Here is a 7,157-nt window from a genome sequence, read left to right as displayed (position 1 = left end):
TGGTTTTCTCTTGTAAACCCATTTGCACCCTATTACTCTTTTGTTCTTAGGTTTATCCACCAAAATCCATGTCTCATTCTTGGATAAAGACTCCATCTCTTCTTTCATAGCCTTATTCCATTTACTCCATTCAGCACTATTCTTGGCTTCCTTGTAGAAAATAGGCTCATGTAGCTCTAGAAAATCAGCTACACTAAGGGCAAAAGCAGTAATATCAACATGTGCAAATCTGTCAGGAGGTCTGATCTGTCTCCTTGCTCTATCTCTAGCCAAGAGATAATCTGAAGCTTGAGTATCTCTGCCATCAGCTTCAGTGCCATCTGCATCACTTCCAGATGCATCTCCAAGTTCACTCTCCTGAACTCCACCTTGATTCTCATTCTGTGATGTTTCTCTCAATTCAATCTACATAGTATCTTTTTGCTCAGTTTGTTTAGAGCTGGCTTGATCACTAAATTTCATGTTAGTTTTATAAAAGCAATGCTAATTGAATATAACATCATGACTAATAATGCATTTTTTCTCATCTATTAACCAAAGTTTATAACCCTTGACACCACTTGGATAACCAAGAAACACACCCTTCATAGACCTAGGATTCAACTTCCCTTGACTAATATGAACACAACCTATACAACCAAAAGGTTTCAGGTGATTGTAACTAGGTTTGTGACCGGACCAAACATGTTCAGGAACCTTACAATCTAATGCAGATGAAGGTGACTTATTAATGAGGTAGCAAGCAGTAGCAGCTGCCTCTGCCCAAAATTTTTTTGGCAAACCTGAATCAACTAGCATGCATCTAACCTTATTCATGATTGTTCTGTGCATTCTCTCAGCAAGACGATTTTTCTGAGGGGTGTTCCTAACTGTATGGTGCCTAACAATGCAATTTTCAGTGCAATAAGAATCAAACTCAGCATTACAGAATTCCAAACCATTGTCAGTTCTAAGTTTCTTAACTTTCTTCATGGTTTGATTTTCTACCATAATTTTCCATTCTTTAAACCTTCCAAAAGCCTCATCCTTAGTTCTAAGAAAATAGATCCACACTTTCCTAGAATAATTATCAATAATAGAAAGGAAATATTGAACTTTACCTAGAGATAATGGAACTTGGGATGAACCCCATAAGTCAGAATGAATGTATTCCAATATTCCTTTGGTTTTATGAGTTGAACTTGCAAATTTCAACCTGTGAGCTTTTCCTACAACACAAGTTTCACAAAACTGTAAGTCTGAAATATGTTTAGAGTTCAAGAAACCTTGCTTACCAAGTTCTACCATTCCCTTGTGGCTCATGTGCCCAAGTCGTTTATGCCATAATTCTATGGTATTAGGTTCTGTAGTTGAATCTCCAGCAGACCCAGTTGAAACTCCAGCAGACCCAGTTATGGTCTCTCCTTGTAGTATGTAAAGTCCTTGTCTTAGCTCACCTCTCATAAACATCATTGTACCTTTGGATACTCTCAAGACTCCACCTTCTGCTTTGTAGCTATAGCCTTTGGAATCTAAAACACCAAGAGACAATAAATTTCTTTTTAGTTCAGGTATAAATATAACATTAGAAAGTACCTTTATGGTGCCATCTCTCAATTTGATCTTGATAGGACCAATTCTTTGAATTCTGCATGTGTTGTTATTTCCCATCAACACTTGCCCTGTATTTTCTTCTTTTAGATCAAAGAACCAATCTTTTCTTGGTGACATGTGAAATGTACAACTAGAATCCATAACCCATTCATCCTTAGGATCACTGGTTGACACAGTCAGAACATCAGCTTTCATAGATCCATCTGTGACATGAGCTTCATCTTTGTTGTCTTGCTTTTGTCCTTCATTTCTTCTCTGTGGGCAGTTTCGTCTTAAGTGACCTTCTTGGTTACAAATCCAGCAAGTTTTCCTTGGTTTTGACTTGGATCTTGATCTCCCTCTGCTTTTTCCATTTCGATGGTTGTTGCCATCTTTTCTTTCAGATCTTCCTCTCACATTTAGACCTTCGGCTTGAGATCTTGACACCTTAACATTAGCTTTCAGATCTAATTCCTTTGAGTATGCAACACCAATCACTTCTTGCAGTGACAATGTATCTTTACCATACTTCAAAGTGTCCCTCAAATTATCATAAGCCTTTGGGAGTGAGTTCAATAGAAAGATTGCTTGATCCTCTTCTTCAATCTTTACTTCAATTGACTCCAAATCTGAAACTAGCTTGGTGAAGTCGTCTATATTATCATCAATAGACTTGGATTCCTCCATCTTGAATCCATAGAATCTTTGTTTGAGATAGATTCGATTTGGTAATGCCTTGGTCATGTACAACTGTTCTAACTTCTTCCACATATCATGAGTTGTTGCTTCTTTGATTACTTTCCTCAAAACTTGATCATTCAAACTCAGAATAATTGTGTTATTTTCCTTTTTCAGCCTCTGCCTTGTTTTCCAACTTAGCCATCTTACTTTCTTCTTGTAGGGCTTCTTCACATCCAAGATTACCCATATGAGCCTTCATCTTTGCACGCCATAGACTGAAATCATTCTTGCCATCAAATTTTTCCACCTCAAACTTGGAAGTCGACATTTTGAAGAGAATTATTCCTGGCCAGCGAACAAGTTCTTAATTGCAGAAGTACTTCGAAGTTCTTGATCTTTCTTGGAGAAAATAACAATCGAAGATGGTGAAGAATGCAGCCACTCTAAACCTAGCTCTGATACCAGTTGTTGGAGGGGATTAGGACTTTCACAACACAGCCAATACAGTACACAAAGAATAGCAACAAAGAAGAACAAGTAATAGACAATTAAACAAACCCAAAAGTAATCAAAAGTAAAAGACAAAAAAAAAAGAACACCAAGAATACTTGGTTCAGATACAACCAATTTGGTTGATCCTACATCCAAGGCTAGGCAGCAATGCCTAAGTCAAATCCACTATATCTGAAACTAGATTACACCCTCCAAGCTCTCAAGATTACAACAACACTCATCCAACTTCTCTTGAAAATCTCTCTCACTAGAGTATTACAACACAGTTCTCGCTCTCAGCCAAAACTCTCAGAAATTGAATACCCTCACTACTAGAAATATAGGTTTTTACTTCGGTTTTTATAGTAAGCATACAAAAAAAGCGAAGTAAAAACCTTTTCAAACTCTTTTACTTCGCTTTTGAAATTGGCGCTCTGAAAAAAATTACATACTACTTCGCTTTTTTAAAAAAACGAAGTGAAAAATTCAAAGTGGAGAGGGTCATGTTTGGTTGCACAAGCCCTTATATTATGTTTAGAGATAGTAAAAATGCAAAAAAATGGCCAAGCCAAACGCGGCCCTTGTGCACTTTTAACTTCGGTTTTTAGGTAAAAACCGAAGTAGAAAGTGCACCTTCCACTTCGGTTTTTACCTAAAAACCGAAGTTAAAAGTGCACAAGGCCACCCACGCACATATCCACTTATGGACCTTTAACTTCAGTTTTTAGGTAAAAACCAAAGTGGAAAGTCCACTTTCTACTTCGGTTTTTACCTAAAAACCGAAGTAAAATGGCTTTATAACCCCTTCCCTAGACCCGAACGGTCATCTTTCTCAAACCCTCCTCTTCCCTCTGTGCAAAAAAAACCCCCAAAACCTCCATTAACCACCGTGAGCCAACACCCATTTTCATTCTCCAAACCTTTTTTTTTTGTTTTTTCTTTATTTCTTGCAACATTTCTACCCTATAAACCGAAATATAGTCCAAAAATCTTTTTTTTTTTTTTGGTTTTTTAGAGAAAAAAAAAAAGCATTTGGTCGTGGGTATTTTCTCCATTTGAAAGTGGTGTTTCTTGCCGAATTTTGACCGAATTTTTGTCATTGCAAGGGGATTTTGAGCTTCAAAACAGGTATAGATTACTAAAATGTGGTTTTGATGATAATTTTTTATTTTTCTATGTTTTTTTTTATTTTTTTTTATTATTCCGAATTTAAAATTAATATAATTAATATTTTATTAATTTTTATAATTATTTTTTTATTTTGTTAGTTTAAATAATGTGATAAAAATTAGGTTTATTATAAATATATATATATATGTATATTAGTTAATTTTAGAACTTTTGACAATAGATAAAAAAAAATTTTAAATATTTGAAAAAAATAAATAGCTTGAAGATGATCAAAGTGTTGTTCATTAATTTCATCAACTAGTTTGATTTTTTTTTATTTATTGGTTTGATAATTAATTATGTAATGTTTTAGTAGGGTCGTTGATTGAGTGGTGAACTTTGTTGTTCATTTCGGGTGCATTGAAGATTAATATTGAAGGTTAGTTATTTTTTTTATTTATATTACTACAAGATTTATGTATAAAGATAAGACTAATGTAATCATGCATATTAGATTTAGTGAAAGTTATGTTTGAAAATTAGTGAAGTAGGCTCTGGGAAATTTGCGTGCTGTGGTGATATAAGGATGGATTGATTTATGCTTGATTATTTTGTTTGTTTGTGTTGTTGTTATAGGAAATTTTGAAATTGCGGTATGCTATAGAAACAGAGGATACTCTGCCGGATTTTTAAAAAAATTTATAAGACTAAAACCTAATAATGATAGATTCATCTATGCTTGATTATTGTGTTTGTTTTAAATGGTTTTATAAGTAATTTTGAAATTACGGTATGCTATAGAAACAGAGGATACTCTGCCGAATTTTTAAAAAAAATTAAAAGACTAGAACCTAATAATGATGGATTCATATATTCTTGATTATTGTGTTTGTTTGTATTGGTTTTATAGGTAATTATGAATTACGGTATGATATAGAAACAGAGGATACTCTGTCGACTTTTTTAAAAAATTTATAAGACTAGAACATAATATAAGTTTTTTTCTAACTTATTAGGAATTGAATATTGTTATTAGTATGGATAAATCATGGATGCTTAAGAGGAGAGAAACATCACAATTTCAAGATGGATTCAACAAATTTTTAGAGTTTTACCTAAAGAATTGTAGTGATCCACAAAAGATTCGTTGTCCTTGTATCGATTGTGGTAATGGAGTAAAGGGGAATATTACCGTGATAAAGGATCATGTATTTTGTCGGGGATTTGATATGAGTTATAGTAAATTGTATTGGCATGGAGAATTATTAAATGATGACCCATATCCATTAGGTAGGCGAGGTGTAGATGATTTTGAGAGTAATGATTTTGATGATCATCCTATAGAATTGCTTGATGAAGCACAAGAAGAGTTTTTTCATAATCCAGAAAAATTTGATAGTATGGTTAGAGATGCAGACAGACAATTGTTCAGTGGTTGCAATAAACTAAGATTGCCCACAATGGTTAAATTTTATAACATAACAGCAGAAAATGGAGTTAGTGATAAGTGTTTCAGTCAATTTTTACCTGCTTTCAAGGAGATTTTGCCGCTAGAAAATTGTTTTCCGGAGTCTACATATGAAGTAAAGAAAACATTAAGCTTGATAGGGTTGAAGTATGAGAAGATTCATGCATGTCCGAATGATTGTATTTTATATCGTAAGGAGTATGCAGACATGGACGCTTGCCCAGAATGTGGTTTATCACGGTACAAACCTAACAAAAGTAAGGAGATTAGGAAACTTATTCCTCAGAAAGTGCTATGGTACTTACCTTTGATTTCGCGGCTGAAGCGATTATATCGAAGTGCAAAACACTCTAAGAACTTAATATGACACGAGACTGTACGAGTGAAAGATGGTAAACTCCGGCATCCTGCAAATTCACAGGCCTGGAAGAAGGTAGATTATATCAATCCAGAATTCAAAAATGAACCAAGACATCTTCGTCTTGGTTTAGCTGCTGACGGAGTAAACCCGCATAGATCTCTTAGTAGTAGGCATAGTTCATGGCCTGTCTTCCTGGTTATGTACAATCTTCCTCCTTGGTTGGTGATGAAAAGGAAGTTCATGATGCTTTCATTAATGATTTCAGGCCCAAAACAACCAGGACATGATATCGATGTTTACTTGGCACCATTAATTGATGATTTGAAAGAGTTGTATGAAAATGGTGTTGAGGCATATGATGGTTTTAAAAAAGAAGTGTTTAATTTGAAAGCGGTGTGGTTATGGACTGTTAATGATTTTCCAGCATATGGTAACCTATCAGGTTTAAGCACAAAAGGTTACCAAGCTTGTCCAATTTGTTGCACCAACACAAGGGCCCGTCGCTTGTCAAATGGACGCAAAATGTGTTATATGGGTCATAGATGATATTTGCATTTAAGTCATCCTGACAGAAATAAAAAAAAAAAAAACATTTGACAGTACTGTGGAACGAGACATTGCTCCTTTGCCATTGTCAGGTGAGCAAATTCTTAAGGAAGTAGAAAAAGTTGACTTTAGGTATGGGAAGAAGAATAAAAACAAAAAAGTCAATGGATGTTTTCAAAGAAAATCAATTTTCTTTCAACTTCCTTACTGGAAAGACTTACTCGTTAGACATTGCTTGGATGTCATGCACATAGAAAAAAATGTATGTGAAAGTATAATCGGTACATTACTTGATATCCCAGGTAAAACCAAAGATGGTTTGTCTAGTCGTTTAGATCTTGTTGAAATGGGTATAAGACACCGCTTGGCACCTGAAGAGAAAGGGGCTCGCACATATTTGCCTCCTGCTTGTTTTACATTGTCTAAAGAAGAGAAGCAAGTCGTATGTCAATCATTGATAGGGAGCTTGATTATTCCTTATTTCAAATTCCTCTGCTCAAGTGTTCTTGGGTGGACAACAATGTTGGGGTTAGAATTGATGAACTTGGATTCACTTTGGTTGATTTAAGTAAGAAAGGTCACAAGAATGATCCTTTCATCATGGCTACCCAAGCAAAACAAGTGTTTTACATAACTGATCCTGCAGATGATAAATGGTCAGTTGTTTTACGAACCCCGGAAAGGCAGTTTATAGAAGATGAAAATGACAAGAAAACGATGATTTGTTTCATGACAATTTTATTGTTGGACAACCAATACATGAGCAAGTTGAGAAAATCCATGATTTCCATGAAGATGATGATGATGGGGAATACATTAGAAATGACATTAGAGACGGAATATGGGTAGATTGTGGATCAACCAAGAAAAGAAAAAAGAAAAGAAAGTGTGTCCAGTGAGTAATGTATTCATTTTTATGTTAAATAT

Source organism: Humulus lupulus, chromosome 2 (assembly GCF_963169125.1).
Source record: "Humulus lupulus chromosome 2, drHumLupu1.1, whole genome shotgun sequence".
In the NCBI taxonomy this organism is placed as follows: Eukaryota; Viridiplantae; Streptophyta; class Magnoliopsida; order Rosales; family Cannabaceae; genus Humulus; species Humulus lupulus.
The sequence above is the reverse complement of the archived record's forward strand: the minus strand, read 5'-3'. Positions refer to the sequence as shown.